The following is a 16,932-nucleotide window of genomic DNA, read 5'->3' as shown; positions in this document are numbered from 1 at the left end:
GTACGCCCCTCCATCCATCCGTCCATGTTACTCCAACCGTCTTTCTACATTCGTTCCTTCCATCCATCCATCTCTCAATCCATGGATGCAGCTTCCATTCAATAATTTGTCCATACATACGTCAAAACGTACGTCCCTCCATCCATCCTACTATTGTCCTATCCTTTCTTCCATTCATCACACTACCAACCCATCCATCGATTAATCGTGCAATCCATTCCTATATCCTTTCTTCTATGCATTCAACAATCATTAAGCCAACATCTATTCACCTATCATTCTAACATAAGATTTGGTGTGAATAGATATCCATTCCATCTCCTCTTATCTATTTGTCCTTCTATTCATTCATCCTTCCATGAATCTTACCCATCCATTCGTACTATCATTCATACATTCATCTAAACTTCTTCCATCCATGAATCCAATCATGATCCATCATACTATACATCCATTATCCAACCATTCTATCTGTACATATTACTAGCCATCCTCCCAACTATCTTTTTATAGTTTTATCCGTCCTTTCTTCCCAATATCACTCCAACCTTCCCAGGCATATGTCTTCCCCGCCTCCGCCACTCTTTATCGCCCTCTCTCTTAAATGCACAGTTATCACTTCTATCGCACAGCTCTCTCGTGAACCACATTTCATTCTTCAAGTCCGGATGATCATTCCCCTTTGTTGAATAGTTAACCGCGTCTGAGACACGAAAAGGGAGGGGTCCGGGCCTCCGATTAAAATTAAACCACCCCTCGGTTTGAAACTTTTACAAGGGCTCTCTTTTAAAAATAAGAGGCGAATAAAAATTCACGTCCCGGCTCCTGGGGAATAAGGAAGAAGACTCGGACCGGTTTTATTAATTAATTATTTACAATTGATCTCTGGATGGGGTCCGGGAGGCCGCGGCGGTACCAATTTCAAGTAGTCCGGGTGAAAAATTAAAAGAAAGAAAAACAGAGGGAAAAAGAGTTGATATTAAAGGAGTAAAACTTGGTTATCAGTTGTTTCCAAGGTTTTTTTTTCTAAAGATGGAATGGGTTTGTTGCGATTCCCATCTGCTGGGGATCAATTAAAGAAGAAAAGGGTTGGGATGTAAACTGAGTTGTACGGCCACTGCCTTTCCTGGATCCTTGGGCCGGCGTAGAGAAAGGAAGAGCGAGTCCTTGAACCTGGGATTGCCGGTACAGAACCAAGCGCGCGGTACCCTGTAATTTCGATTCTATTCTCACGCGCCGGCCCTGGACACGGGGGAAAAACAACAACTCCGGGCTGGGAACAACAACGTGACCGAAGGGCGAGACTAAGAGGACCCAGAATCTTATTCGTCGTTTTCTATTAAGGGTTGCTTGTTCTCAGGGGGGGAAGAAGAGGTTCAATAGCAACGAGGCGATTTTCCGGCCCATCCGGCCGTGGTTTCAACATCCTGGGTTTACCGAGATATACAGGGTGCCACGGGGCCAATATTTACGCCGGGAGATCACGGCTATGTCAAACAGAATCCGGGGTAGGATTGGAGGGGGTGCAAACAACCGCCTCAACGGGGTGGCTTTCTTAATTGGCTCCAAGGGAGGATTTTCGTTTTTTTATACATATAAAAAGTAACATATTAAATAAACATAAAAATATACAAAAAAGTAATCGATATTGACATGTGCGACGGGGCGATAAATCTGAAGGTAACGACCAATTAACGAAATAACACCTGCGCAGGGGGATGAAGGAGGTGCTATCCAAAATTTGATTATACAGTTTAACAAAAAAATAAAAATATGGGCCTTATCCAGGGGTGAAAAACGCGGTCCGGGTCAAAAATGACATTTTTTGAGTATAAGGAGGAAGATTTCCAGAGTTTCCAAGAGGTTTTTCGCCTTTTTTTCAAAGGGTTTTCTTTGATATTTTAAGCCAAACTGAATCCTGCTTTATTAAACAAAAGTACAGGATGGAGAATTTAGGCAAATTTGGATATTTTGATGAATAAAACACCTTAAAAAATTCTTTAAAAAATCTTCAATCTCTCCACTTTCTGGGCGGTTTGAGCTTTTTCCAACTTTGTTTTCAAGAGGAATTTGAGCCAAATTGAACCAGCTTCATTGAACAAAAGAACAGGCTGCATAATCTGGCCAAATTTTGAGATTTAGATTAAAGAAACAACCTAGAAAATGCGTAAACCGTAAAAATCTTCAATCTCTCCACTTTCTGGGCGGTTTGAGCTTTTCCAACTTTGTTTTCATGAGGAATTTGAGCCAAATTGAACCAGCTTCATCGAACAAAAGAACAGGCTGGATAATCTGGCCAAATTTTGAGAATTCGATGAAGGAAACTACCTACAAAATGCGTAAACCGTAAAAATCTTCAATCTCTCCACTTTCTGGCGGTTTGAGCTTTTCCACCTCGGCTTTCACGAGGATTTTAAGCCAAATTGAACTGCTTCATTGAACAAAAGGACAGGCTGGAGAATCTGGCCAAATTTGGAGATTTAGATTAAGGAAACGGCCCAGCAAGGCCACAAACTGTAAAAAAAAACCTGAGCTTTCTTGGTGTTTTTAGCTTTCTAACTGATTTTTCTCCTGTACCCAAAACATATTTTAACCCTGTTTTACTAAACTATCTTAGAAGACGAAGGATCTGGTCATATATTGGAATTTCGACGGCGAAAACCGGCTAGACTGGGCGATAAACCTTATGAATTTTAAATTTATGCGATTTCTTGGGGTTTTGAGCTTTTTCAACTGGGTTTTATTTGTTATTTTAAGCTAACTTCAAACCTGCTTAATTAAACAATCCTAGGGGATGGAGAAGCCAGCCAAATGTGGTGGTTTTATTGGAAAAAATAGTCTAGATAGGCCATAAACAGTAAAGAGCTCAATCTAGACACTTTCTAAACGTTTGAGCTTTTCCAATCGGGTTTTCATCGGTATTTTAAGTCAAATTGAATATAGCTTTATTGAGAAATCAAAGAAAAAGGTAAATCTGGCGAAAATTTGGAGATATTGTTGGAGGAAAAGCCCAAAATAGCCGTAAATTATAAAAATCCTCAATCCCCGAGGAGTTTTCCTGGTGTTTTAGCTTTTTCAACTTGCTTATCTTTGCTATTTTAGGCCAAATTGAACCCTGCTTTATTGACCAATTGTTGAGTATAAAGAATGTGACCAGATTTGGTAACTTTGACGGGGAAAACAGGGTAGGAAGGCCATCAAATGTATAAATCTAAGCTCTGGGCGGTTTTCAGCGTTTCAAACCAGCATTTCTTTTGTACTTTAAGTCAAATTGAACCCTGCTCTATTGGGGAAAAAAAAGGAAGGATAATCTTCCATAATTTGAAGATTTTCCTACAGAGGACAGCCTAGAAAGACCATAAACTGTAAAAATCACGAATCTCTGCATTCCAGGGCAGTGTGAGCTTTTCAAACCGGATTTCCAGTGGTACTTTAAATCAAGTTGAATTGAATCCATCGAACAAAAATAGAAAGAGGCGAATCAAGTTGAAATTATGAGATTTTAACGGAGCTAACAGCCTAGAATGGGCGGTAAACCGTATTGACTTTAAATTTAAGCAATTTCGTGGCGATCAGAACTTTTCCTACTAGGTTTCTTCCCAGTATTTAAAGGATATTTCATCCCTGCATTATTGAACAACCGTAAAACACGGAGTTTTTGGCCAATTTTGAAGATGTCGATGGAGGACATCGTGTAAAAAGGTCACGAGCTGTAAACAACCTGAATTCATGAGCTTTCTTGGTGTTTTTAACATTTCATAATGCGTTTTCTTTCGGATTTAAAGAACATTTTAAACCTTGTTAATTTATCTAATGTAGAGGTCGGAGAATCTGGCTAAATGTTGAGATTTTGAAGGAGAAAGCCGCCTGGAAAGCGCGTAAAATTTTAAAATTATACAATTTCTTAGCGTTTTGATTTTTTTCCAAAAGGTTTTTTTGGGGGGTATTTCAATTTTAATTTTACCATGCTCTGTTAAACAATAGTTTAGGATGGAGAATCTTGGCAAATATGGAGGTTTTAATTAGGAAAATAGCCTAGATCCATCGTACAAAATTAAATTATGAATATCGCCAATTTTTTAAACTTTTCCAACGTTTTCCTTTCAACTTTGTTTTGTCAACATACAAAATTGCCATTTCAGTAGCGTTTTTATATAAGGGTTTTGGATTAGGTAAAATATAGAAATTTGGAAGTGGGAAAACGCTTGAAAAAGGCCAGACAGTAGGAGAAATTTGCATTTTCCAACGTTTTGTAACGTTTAAAAGTTTTTTCCAACGTGTATTTCTTTGAGATTATGTGTCAGATTTCATTGAACATTTGGTCAAATATGCCAATTTTCATACAGGAAGCAAGAAAGGTTCCAAAACTTACATAAAAAAAATAGTAAAAATAAAAGCACCAAAGAAGATCAGAAAACTCTAGAAAGCGTCCAGTTCTGGCGGTTTGTCGTAATTTCTGACTGTTTCTCCAACAATTTAGCCTTCAATTTGATTTAGCTCTCTAAAGGCGTTTCAAAATGACAATATGCAGAAAGTAAGAATAACGGTCAAAGAAGAGCAGAAAAACTTCAATTCGGGCAGTTTTTGAACAATTCAACCTTGGTTTCTTGGACAATTTAGAGCAGATTTGGCTCAGTTCTGTTATAAATGCGGTTTTAAATGAGAAAACGAAGAAATCTGGCGAAATAATAAACTTCTAAAGTAGAAAAACGCCAAAGACACGCAGAACACATCCGAAACATTCCAATTCTGACTGTTTTCGACCAATTCGACTGGATTTCTTCAACAATTCAGCCTTATATTGCACTCAGATGTGTTATACAAGCGTTTACGACTGATAATATGCAGAAAACAAATTAAATAAAAGTTTAAAGAAGGAAATAAACCCCAAAGAACAGCTGAAAACGAGCAGAAACCTTCAATTCCGAGTTTCTCGCCATTTCAAACTCGGTTTCTGGGACAGTGTAACGTTAAATTTAACTTGCATATATTGTAAAAGCGTTTAGGACTGATAATGATGCTGAAAACTGGTAAAATAATAAAATTCCGGAGGAGAAAAAACACCGAAACATTGCGAAAGACGTCCAAAACTATCCAATTCTGGCTGTTTTCCGACTATTACGTCAGGGTTTCTTTAACGATTTGGCCTTAAACTGGACTTAGCACATTTACACGAGTAGCTACGACTGAGAATATGCAGAAAAAAGGTGAAATAAAAATGCTCAGAAGGAAAGAAACACCAAAGAACTGAAAACGCGCAGAAACGTATTATTATGGAAGTTCCTCGACATTTCTGCCTTTGTTCCTTGGACAATTTAGAGTTAAATTCAACTTGGCTCTGCTATAAAAGCTTTTACCACTAAGAATATCTAGAGAATGAGCGATATAATAAATTTCCGCGGGAGAAAAAACACGAAAATTGCGGAAAAGTCACAAAAACCTTAAATACGGGCAGTTCCACGACATTTCTACCACTGACAGAGCGTTTAATTTAACTTGTCTTTGGCAAAAGAAACTTTTAAGATCGAGAACTTTAAAAAAAAGTCGAGAAAATAAAGTTACAAAAGAGAAAAACGCTTTCGAAAACAGAAAGTCATGCCAAAACCCAAGATTCTGCCAGTTCCTGGGCATTTCTCCCATGGTTTCAAGGATAATTCAGCGTTAAATTTGACTTGGCTCTTTTAAAAAAAGCTATTACGATTGAGAACATTAAAAAAAAGTTGAAATAATGAAGTTCCGAACGAATAAACGCTTTTGAAAACAGTAAGCCTGGCCAAAACCCAAGATTCTGGCAGTTCCTCGGCGTTTCTACCACGGTTTCTTGGATAATCCAGCGTTCAATTTGACTTGGCTCTTTTAAAAAAAGCTTTTACGATCGAGTACATGAAAAACCATTTTAAATAAAAACGTTCCACAAAAGAAAAACCCTTTCGAAAACAGAAAGGCATGCCAAAACCCAAGATTCTGCCAGTTCCTACGTATTTCTACCACGATTTCTTGGATAATTCAGCGTTAAACTTGACTTGGCTCTTTTAAAAAAAGCTTTTACGATTGAGAACATTAAAAAAAAGTTGAAATAATGAAGTTCCGAACGAATAAACGCTTTTGAAAACAGAAAGCCCGACCAAAACCCAAGTTTCAGCCTGTTCCTCGACATTTCTAACACGGTTTCATGGATAATTTAGCGTTAAATTTGACTCGGCTCTTTTAAAAAAAGCTTTTACGATCGACTACATGAGAAAACAGTTGAAATAAAATAGTTCCACAACGGAAAAACCCTTTCGAAAACAGAAAGCCATGCCAAAACCCAAGATTCTGCCAGTCCTTCGGCATTTCCAGCCCTTTAAAGAGGAAAAAAACCACCCCCGGAATCTAACAAAAGCGTAACGAAGGGAAAACATTAAAAACTCGCCCCATGCAGCTCTTGATTCTAAGAAAAAAATTTTTTTTTTAATTAACCTGAAGCTGTTAAAATTTAAAGATCTTAAGTCCATACCTGGGCCAAAACTAGCTAAAGTGTGCAGTTTTTAAAAAAAGTGGCTTAGGGCAAATTTGGTGCGTTGGGGGTGCGTGCGGGTTTTTTTACTTTTGGGGTTCGTGCTTTTGATTTTTTTTGGGGGTGTTTTTGGACTTACCATGGCCTGGGTGTAGAGCGGCGTTGGGAATAGGCAACAGCAAGGCCCGGCCCCGGAAACTAAAATCTGATAATACGCAATTTTGGCAACTGGAGTCGAGAGACCGGTCTTGTCTTTTGTTCTGTCCTTGTTTTATTTATTTAAATTGTTTTGTTTTGTTTTCGAACTGCTCACTTTGAGAAAAGAGAAAAGAAAAGTCACTTAACAGGCCTAAAAGGTGCTAGTCTATCGAGATAGAGAGTGGAAATCACAGGAGAATTGACATTTGAAAGATTGTTTCTCATTTATAACTTTAAAGCTGTCATTTGTCGATATAAATTATTTATTTCTAATATATATAATTTTTTTTATTTAATAAAGAAGTACGAGAAATAGTTTTATCCTTTCCTAAATATAATTCACTTAAAGACTAAGAGAAAGACTTTGATTGTCGAAGAATGAGTTAGTTGTTTGTTTTATTATTAAGATTTTTTCCTTATAATTATATAGAGTTATATATATTTTTTCCCTTCTAAATATACAAGTGTGTGAAAAATAAAAAAGGATTGTCAAAGAGAGAGGCGTTTGGAGAGCCGGAGTCAAACGCTGACTGTGGACTGACGGGAGGACGTCGGCCGGGCTCTGGAGGAGGTGGATTTGCGCAGTCGGGGCTGCGCCCGAGAGAGGACAACAAGTGGAAGGGAACGCCGAGGGAATCACCTGTGGAGGGGGTGCGCCCGTGGAGGAAGGTGAGGAGGAGTGCGAAGCCGGGCGGACCCCGAGCGAAGGGCGGACGGTGAGACGGGGTTTCACTCGGTACGGACGTTTTTCGCCCAGGAGGACGAGGGGCGGCTTGATTGAACGGATGAAGATCACCGGTTTAATTTGAGTACGATTGAGAAATCGGTCGGAAGAATCTCAGAGCCCTGACAAAACGTGGCTGAGGTTCTGCAGAAAATGAAAGTTATTTGGGTATTCTAAGCCTGGTTGGGGGTTTAAGGTCGTTTTGGCCTAGGTAAACAGAAGAAGGTTTATCTAGATTGGAATAACTTTCGAAGTCATGTGCCTGCAGAAAGGTTCTGCAGAAACTAAGATGATCCGGGGTTTTGCACCAAAGTTGTGGATACAGGACGTCTTGACCAAAAGTATACAGAAGAGGGTTTATAGTGGTTGGAAGAACGTTGCCACCTGCAGAGAATCTAGCTTGAAGTTCTGCATAAACTAAAGCCATTTAGGGTTTTGCCACAAAGGTTGTGGATAGAGGACGTTTTGACCCTAAGTATACAGACGAAGAGGGTTTATCGCAGTTGAAAAGATCTTGGAGGTCGTATGCCTGCAGAAAGTCTGGCTGACGTTCTGCAGGTTATGTAGAGTTTTGGATGCAAGTTTGAGGATACAGGTCATTTTGACCAAAAGTGTACAGGAGTGGGTTTATCGTGGTGGGTAGAACGTTGGAACCTGCAGAAAGTCTAGCTGACGTTCTGCAGAAAATAAGGTTATTTAGGATTTCGCATCCAAGGTTGTGGATGGAGGACGTTTTGACCAAACCTACACATGAAAAAGGGTTTATCAAAATAGAACATTGGAGGTTAGTTTGCAGAAAGTGGGTCAGAGGTTTTTCAGAAACTAAGGTTAATTGGGGATTTGAAAGCAAAGCTGAGAACACAGGTCGTTTTGAGCAATGTATTTAGAAGAACAAGTTTTATCTTGCCTGGAAGAACTTTGGACCTGCAGAAAGTTTGGCTGAAGTTTTTGCAAAAGCTTTAGCAATTTGGTGCTTTCTAAGCAAACTGAAATTACAGGTAGTTTTGGCCAATGTGTGCATAGGAAGAGGAAATTAAATAGGTTGGAAGATCCTCGGAGGTCAAGGGCCTGCAGAAAATCTAGATGAAGTTCTGCAGAAACTACAGTCATCTGTTGTTGTGATAGCAAGGCTAGGTATAAAGGCCTTTTAAAAGAAATTCGGTTGGTACTTTGAGACAGATTGAGAAGCCAATATTCGGAGAACAGCTCTGCAGCACCTAATGCCTTTCTGCAGGTTTGCCAACCGTATGTTTTTAATAGTTTTTTCCGGTTTAAAGGACGGAATATTTGCAGGACAGATTGAGAAGCGTATGCCGTCCGTCATATCGAGGAAGAACAATTCTGCACAACCTGATGCCTTTGCACATTCCGAAGGTTTATTAATCACAGCTTGGCGTGTATAAAAATAGTTTTGTTTTTGAAAGGTTAGGTTGATTGCTTGATATGTTAGACTTCTTTCTTATAACCCATATCAGCTACCCTTAAGAAGGGTAACCGTTCTTTAACCTACCCCGTATTAGAATCATCTCAGTCTCCTGTTTCGTTCATCTTCCGAGCAGTTTATTTTCTTTCCCTCTACCTGGCCGGCTGAATCGTGTTCTTATCGATCCCATTTTCAGGGATTTAAGTCGGCTAAATATAAACCAGACCAGGCGCTCCTCGGGGTCATCGCGTTTATCCTTCATTGTCGATTCATCGAACGAGTCATCAACGGGTTGCCATTGTCCCGGCAGTCAACATTCGATATTTTTCTGGGAAAATATGTGCGATCGCAGATTAAAAATGACATACGAGGACACGCGAGAAGGTCGTTATGTTGGTATTAAAAAAAAAAAAAAATCAATTTATGCTAACTTTTCCAAGCTGTCGGTACTTTCTCGAACCGTCCCGGCGTGTAAGAAGCGAAGTCCAACGGGCGGAAGATGATATGGCTCAGGATCCAGTTTACGACCGGCTCTCAACGTCAAGTTTGATGTTCCCCAGGGGCTTAAGTGCGGCCCACGAGGCGATAAGTTTACAGAGAAGGAAAGGGGTTGGGGGTGGGTTTTCGAAGTAGAGAGACCCTAAATAATTAAACATTTTGAATAATTCATTACAAAACAAGGTGCCTCTTCAGGGTTTACGAGATGGCATCTGGGAAGACGGACTACGGACGGTTTCATCCTGGGCCCCCTCAGAGACAGGGAAGACAATGCTAATCGGATTAAGAAACCCCTTTGATTATGTAAAGGGCTTGATTTTTTTTATATACTTCTTACATACAACCTAGACGAAACAAAAAAATATAAGTAAAAATGTCATGGGACAAAGCTATGCGCTACAACATAACAGTGCTATATATGCCACATTTTAAAAGCATAAAAGCTGTTATACTAACGATTTCATGCAATTTCTGAGCAATGCTTCTTTAAGTATTCATCTTGGACAAGAGATTTATAAAAACAAAAATATTTTCAAAATATTCAGTCACGAGATACCTGTACTATATGGTCATATAGTTTATATTTTCTCACTGGCAGGATGCAGAGTATTTTACAATTTCTGATCAATTATTCTTCAAATAAACTCCTCTGACAAGGATTTCCAAAAAAAAACAACTATCCATTAGATACCGGACACCACTGGACGAAGTTATAAGTTTAAGCTTACGTTATAATCTAGATTTGCATGGTCGCAAGCGGATTTACCGTGAACTTTTTACGATTTTTGAGCAATGCTTCATCAAAAAATGATCCTGTATAAGAAGTACAGAAGAAAATAATCCTTTGAAAACTATCGGGCACATGTTGATGGACAACAGACCACACAGTGTAGAATTACATGGATGCAAGCAGTTCCAGCGGAGATGTTTTTTCTATATCCGACCAATGCTTCCTTAAAAAATGATCCTGAATAAGAGGTCTACAAGATAAAAAACATTTGATAACTTGCAGACATGTTGCTGCACAACAAGGCCATACAGTCTGGGTTTGCAAGGATGAACTCAGTTCCATCGGAGATTTTATCCTATTACTTAGCAATGCTTTTTTAAATAACAATTTTGGACAAGATTTTATATATATATATATTTTTTTTTCAAAACTTTCAAATTTGTGGTACCTGTACTATAAGACCATAAAGCCTACACTTACTAGGTCGCAAGTAGTTTAATGGCGGATTTTTTTTCTGAGAAATGCTTTTTTAAATGTACTTCTTGGGCAAGAAGCTTATTTAAGAAAAAATATACTTTGAAACTATCACGATGTTGCTGGACACAGGCCACATAGTCTAGAAAACATCGATGCAAGCAGTTCACGCAGAGACGTTTTTTTCTATATCTGAACAATGCTTCTTTAAATAAACATCTTAGACAAAGGTTTTGTGAAAACACATCTTTTGATAGCCATTAGATAAAAAATCGCTAGACTTCTTGGCCGTATATTCTACATTTACATGTTGTCAGCAGTTTTTTCCTGGACTTTCTGCTATACTTGAGTAATACTTGTTTATTTGAAAGCTTTTGAACAAGAAGGATTTAAAAAATATTCTATAGCAAACTGATAAACATAAACGTAGGTTGAAAATGACCCACCCGACTTGGCTGCAATCTATTTCACTTTGGATTTTCGAAACATTTCTTTTAAGAAGCAATGGCTCTTTAAATAAAGCTCTCACTGAGGGAGGGGTGTTAATCCGGTGAATAAACCCTCTTGAAATATCCCAACGGCAGCGTTTTATACCACTGGCATGTGGACGTTTCAACTCCTTTTCCGCCTGTTTTAACCCGTTGGATAATGTATTTCGTTGTGAACCGAATTGAAATCGGGGATTTTTCTCATCTCTGGGCTATGTGCGAGGGGGGGCTTCTTTCAACGGGGACTTATCCCCGGCTTAATTCTCGTTAGGCACAGCCTCGATTCCGAGGGACTTAGGGCCCTTTCAAGAAAACGCGCCCGCATTGGTTTTCGACTTACTAATTTTCCTTTGGATAGGGGAAGGATGATTAAGTTTGGAAACGGACTTAACCAAGAACTTCACGTCAAGTTCAGTATTCAAACTTTAAATGTACAATGGCAAAAGTTTACAAATAATAAATTATAAACTATGAAACATGACTTTTCCTGGATGTTATCAACTCGATGGGCCATTTACATGATTGCAAGCAGTTTCACTCTGGATTTTATACTATTTCTGAGACATGCTTCTTAAAATGAACACCTTTAACAAAGGATTTAGTTTAAAATATAGTAAATTCAAAAAGGACGTTTCAGGACTATATGGACACATCAAGATTTACATGGATGCCAGGAGTTCGGAGATTTTTCATTATTTCTGAGCAATGCTTATTTAAGTCCTTAAGAAAGGAGTTCATATAAAATTAAACAAAACAAGATAGTAATAACCGCGACGTTCCCCGATAACATGGCCATATAGTCGAGATTTATTGGCTGACAGCAGTTCCATCAACGATTTTCTACTATTTCTCAGCAATGCTTCTTCATTTAAAGCTTTTAGACAAGAGGTTTAAAAAAATTAATCCATGAGAAACTATCAAATTCGACGTTCCTGTGCAAAATGTACATATTCTAGATTTGCATGGCTGACAGCAGTATCATCATTGATTTTCTACTATTTCTGAGCAATGCTTCTTCTTTAAAGCTTTTAGACAAGAGGTTTAAAAAAATGAGTCCATGAGAAACTATCAAACTCGACGTTCCTAGGCAAAATGGATACATACTCTACATTTGCATGGCTCACAGCAGTTTCATCATTGATTTTATACTATTTCTGAGCAATGCTTCTTCATTTAAAGCTTTTAGACAAGAGCTTTAAAAAAATTAGTCCATGAGAAACTATCAAACTCGACGTTCCGGGATAACATGGCCGTATAGCCGAGATTTACATGGATGACAGCAGTTCCATCAATGATTTTCTACCATTTCTGAGCAATGCTTCTTTAAATAAATATCTTTTACAAGTAGTTTATCTAAAAAAATCCATTGCAACTTCAAGCAAGATTGCTGGAAAACAAGGCCATATAGTCCATATAGTCTAAATTTACAATGTAAAGACGATCAAGTCCGATTCAAGTGCAACGGTGGTAAACGTTAAGGGCCTATTCACGCCAGCCCGCCAAACGAAACCAGTTTTCACGGGTCTACGTTAATTTTACAAAGTCGGACAAGACAACCAAGTTTCCCCCGGCAAGTTGTCTTCCAGACAATTATCCCTCAAAAGGAGTGTTTTAGGACAAAACGACCAACTTTACTGATTGCACCCGTCCCAACCAAAGCCAGTTTCTATTGTCTCTTATTAAAACGCATATCACGAGAGTAATCAGCGGGCTTCCGAGGCGCCCTGACAGTTTACAAATTAGAAAACACTAAATGAACCATATAAAGATCCAATTTTTTTTAAAATAAAAGCTTACATACTTTCATATAGGAAAAAAATATTTTCCAATTGGCCGGCCTTAAAGCTCACCCCGGAAGGGTATTAGGGCCATAATGCGATATTGTTTCTTATAAAGAGCAGGTGGTTCGCCGTAGAAAGCCGTTTATCGATTGCGGATAATCTTTCCTTAATTAGAAAATTAAAGGTGGATTGGAGGGAGGTGGAGGGGAAATGAAAACTCCCTTTTCATCCTAAACCGCCTCCCCTCCCCACAACTGGCTAAACTTGATTAGAGAGAGATCTTGAATAAGTTAATATCTTGTAAACTTTATTATTAAAGTTAAAAAGAACAGGAAAAGGCAAGAAAAAAAAATCATTAACAAAAACACACCATGGGAAAGTAAACTTACTCAAAAAAGCCCGGCATCATAGTGATTTACCACATCACAAGGGATTATCCAGTTAATCTTTATTTGTTGTTGAGATGAGAAAAAAATAAAAATCCAATCGGTACATACTAAAATATCTCATATGGACCAAATCTAACTTTCTGATTTTCAAGTGACTGTTGAAGGTACCCGACTTAATTTTTCGATTTAAACAAAGTTCGTCTCGAGTGAATAAACAAGCATCGGAGTACTTCAACAAAACACAACTGAATAAGCCGTAATCATATATGGCCCAAATATGACACTTGACTTATCCAGTGTCTTTTGAAAATTGCTGATTTAATTTTTCGACTTAAACAAAGTCCGCATAGAGTGAATAAAGAAGCATTCCAAACTTACAACGGAAACTGATGGAAAAGTCATAGTCAGAGGTGATCAGGATTCTGAAGTACAGTTTATCCAACGACTTTCCTCGATAATCGATGTTTATCTTTGTCTTTGTTAATCCCCTTATGGGAAAAGAAAAAAACATAAAACTTACAAAGGGAAATTGGTGGAGAAGGCCTAATAAGAGATGACCCCAAATCTGAAGCATGGATTAACAAACGATTTTACGAAGTTTCCAAGTTTATCTTTGCTTCTTTTTAAGTACATGTTTGATAAATAAAGAAGCATCGGAGAACTCTATCAGCCAACCGTTGGAAGTGATGTTAGCAGCGCTGGGCTTAAGTTGTATTATGTAGACTACCTGTACTTACTTAAGAATTTTGGACACTGCGTTGGAAAAAAATTAACAGTAGCAGTTTTGTATGTATTTAAGCATCAAGTCCTACGGGTCAAGCAGTAATCCCACCCCCTGTTTTTTTCGTTCCACCCTCAGCCGAGTTTGAAATTCAGCCGCGTGTTATTCTTCCGGCAGCCGTCTGTGACCCGGTCCGAGCATTTGTTAAAACAAAAGCCTGCCCCCCTCCCCGGTGTGAAAATATTATCACAAGGAACGCCGCGCCGCCCCCGTACAATACAAAGGGTCGTGTTATTACAGGTATATTAGCTGCCCCCCCCCCGGCCGACAACGCCGGAGGTTGGCTGAACAATCCAGTATTCTATTCGTTTCCTGACCCTTTGTCTTCCGTTTGTTAAAAAGGGTGGCGGCCGGGCCGAGTTGTATCTGCATTTCGTAAACACACTGCACAGTTTTGACTGAAAAAGGATGTTTATTTCATGAACTTCGGCGATTATAACGAAGTTCAGGGGGAGGCTCAATACGTGAAGCCCCTTCCAAATTCATTCACAATAGACACCTTGGGATTATACTATAGATTTCTATAAATAAATAAAAAAATAACTGACCTCAATAGAATAAGACATTTGCTACTGATAATAACCTATTCTTCTTCAATTTAGATCAGTGAAGTAGGCTAAACCTAAAGAAAAAATTGTCTACTTTAAATGGATACAGCATAGTCATAGTGGAGATCAAGGCCATCACATATGCTAACTGATTTCGAAACAATCAACTGCTGAAATTACTCTGTGCTTCATCATTTTAAATAAGAAAAGTAGACTGGCATTGAAGAAAAAGTTAAGCAATTTACGAAAATACAGCGCACAATTGGCACTTTAGATCGAGGCCTGATATGCTAAATGATGAAATTATTCTTCTACTTCTCTATTTCAGATAACAAAAGGAGGCTTAGAAGAAAAAGTATATGGATGCATAAGAAGTCATGTAAGAAAAAGTTGGATATCTTACATGGATGGAGCAGAAGTTAAGTCAGGTTAGGGCCACATATGGTATTTGGCTTTTCCAGCCATGACCTGTTTTTTTTTTCTATAGGGCTTCTTTATTTTAAAATAAAAAAAGTAGGCTGGGCTTGAAGAAAAAGTTTGTGTTTTACATAAATGGAGCGGAAGTCATATGTCAGATATGGGTCACATATGATTTTTGGCTTTCCCGGCCATGGCCTGCAGATTGTCTGTTATGCTTCTTTATTGTAAAATAAAAAAGTAGGCTGGGCTTGAAGAAAAAGTTTGGTGTTTTACATAAATAGATCCGAAGTCATATGTCCGATTAGGGTCACGCATGATTTTTGGCTTTTCTAGCCATGAGCTGTTGGTTTTCAATGGCGCTTCTTTCTTTTCAACGTAAGACTTTTAAAGGGTTAAAGGCCAAGTTATCCACGCGCCATGGTTTATCTATCTATCATCTATCAGATTGAGGTCGGTCATACGCCTGTTTTTACCTGTTGCTTGCTTCAGTCGCATTTTCGAGAAACGGATCGTTACGTTCCGTCGGAGGGTCGGTTGAAGGAACCCCTTTTCTCGACGGTTCGAAGCAAAAGCTCCCGCCCCCGCCGTCGGAGAACAGCAAACTCCACCTTTCCCACGCGTTCCAAGGATATAGTTAGGGAAATTTAATTAATTCCCGCCCCCTCCCACCTAACGCAACAACCCCCGGAGTCGCAAACTCCTAAAACAACTTAATTACTTGTATCGCCCCTCGCATTTGGACTTGAAATCCCCCTGAAGCACCCTTCGAAAACCGGAGATATCCTTCGTCCTTTCGGCATTACGCCGTTTTCGGTTGAAAACCGACGGCCGGGGACTTTTAAAACTTCATAATAGACTTCCACCCCCACCCACCAGGACGGACAATCCTTGGAAAATAATTTTCTTAAAAGTTTCTGGGGCACGTGGTGCAAAACTTACACAAAGCCTGATTGCCGTCAGAAGCGCTAAATGCTTGATTAAAAAAGCAACAGGTTCGTTTTAAAAGTTACTCGGGTTTAAAAGTTGAAAGGAGAAAACAAACTTCAACTTGAAAAACACCGAATACCTTGAAGTACAGTATAGCTGCTGTGCACAGTGCGATTTCGAAGCTTTTTTCAGCACCGAGGTTCCTTCGGGCTTCAAAAATGAAGAAGCTTGTAAAAAGTCAAAGATAAATGCATAGAAAAACTCTCAGCAGTTTAAAAAGCTAAAATAACTGGAGAATGGCAACAGGACAATCTATCGTAAGAGGAAAGATTTTTTTCCAACCTTAGCTTTATTCGAGCTTAAAAATCCCTAACCATCCTAAAAATTAAAGACGCAGTAGAAAAAAATAAACAGTCTGCCTTAGAAAAGCTCCTAGAACTTCAAAATGCAAAAAGCTCCAACTAAACAGTAGCCACAGCAGTTTTTATTCTATGAGGAATGCTTTTCTGCTAAAATGAGGTTTATTCGACCATAAAAATTGAAGAAGCAGAGGAAAAAAGTAAGCACCGTTTGACAAAAACAGCTCACAACAATTCAAAAACTAAAAGCTCTAACTAAAGAATGTCTACAGCACTTTGGATCGTAAAAAATGCTTTTTTCCTTATCTGAGCTCTATTCGAGCTTAAAAATGAAAGTAGCATAGGATAAAGTAAACAGAGTTGGATAAGAAAGCTCACTGCACGTCAAAAACCTAAAAGCTTTAACTGTATAACCAACCTAAAAGCACATATATAAAGAAGATTTGCTAATCTGAGCTTTTTCTTGCTTAAAAATTAAAGAAACATTGCTAACAATCAAAAAGCTCTCTTTCTCTCTTTCCCACACTCTCTCTCTCTCTCTCTCTCTCTCTCTCTCTCTCTCTCTCTCTCTCTCTCTCTCTCTCTCTCTCTCTCTCGGTACTTAACCAACTGAAACCCTGAACTACTATTAGGAGATTTTCTTATGTACTTACAAAGCTGTTTTGACGAGTTGAGCTTTCTCTGGTCTGAAAATTA

The 16,932-nt window shown here is 38.6% G+C and overlaps 1 protein-coding gene across 4 annotated transcripts in view; it reads right to left on the bottom strand.

The window, feature by feature from the left end:
• The window catches only part of LOC106670745 (polypyrimidine tract-binding protein 1), a 79,062-nt gene that overhangs the window by 39,089 nt on the left and 23,041 nt on the right, over positions 1 to 16,932 (bottom strand). The gene's annotated exons all lie outside the window — the stretch shown is intronic.

This window comes from Cimex lectularius, unplaced genomic scaffold (assembly GCF_000648675.2).
Source record: "Cimex lectularius strain Harlan isolate CLEC.00 unplaced genomic scaffold, Clec_2.1 scaffold248, whole genome shotgun sequence".
Lineage (NCBI taxonomy): Eukaryota > Metazoa > Arthropoda > Insecta > Hemiptera > Cimicidae > Cimex > Cimex lectularius.
This window is presented reverse-complemented; position numbering and strand designations above follow the sequence as displayed.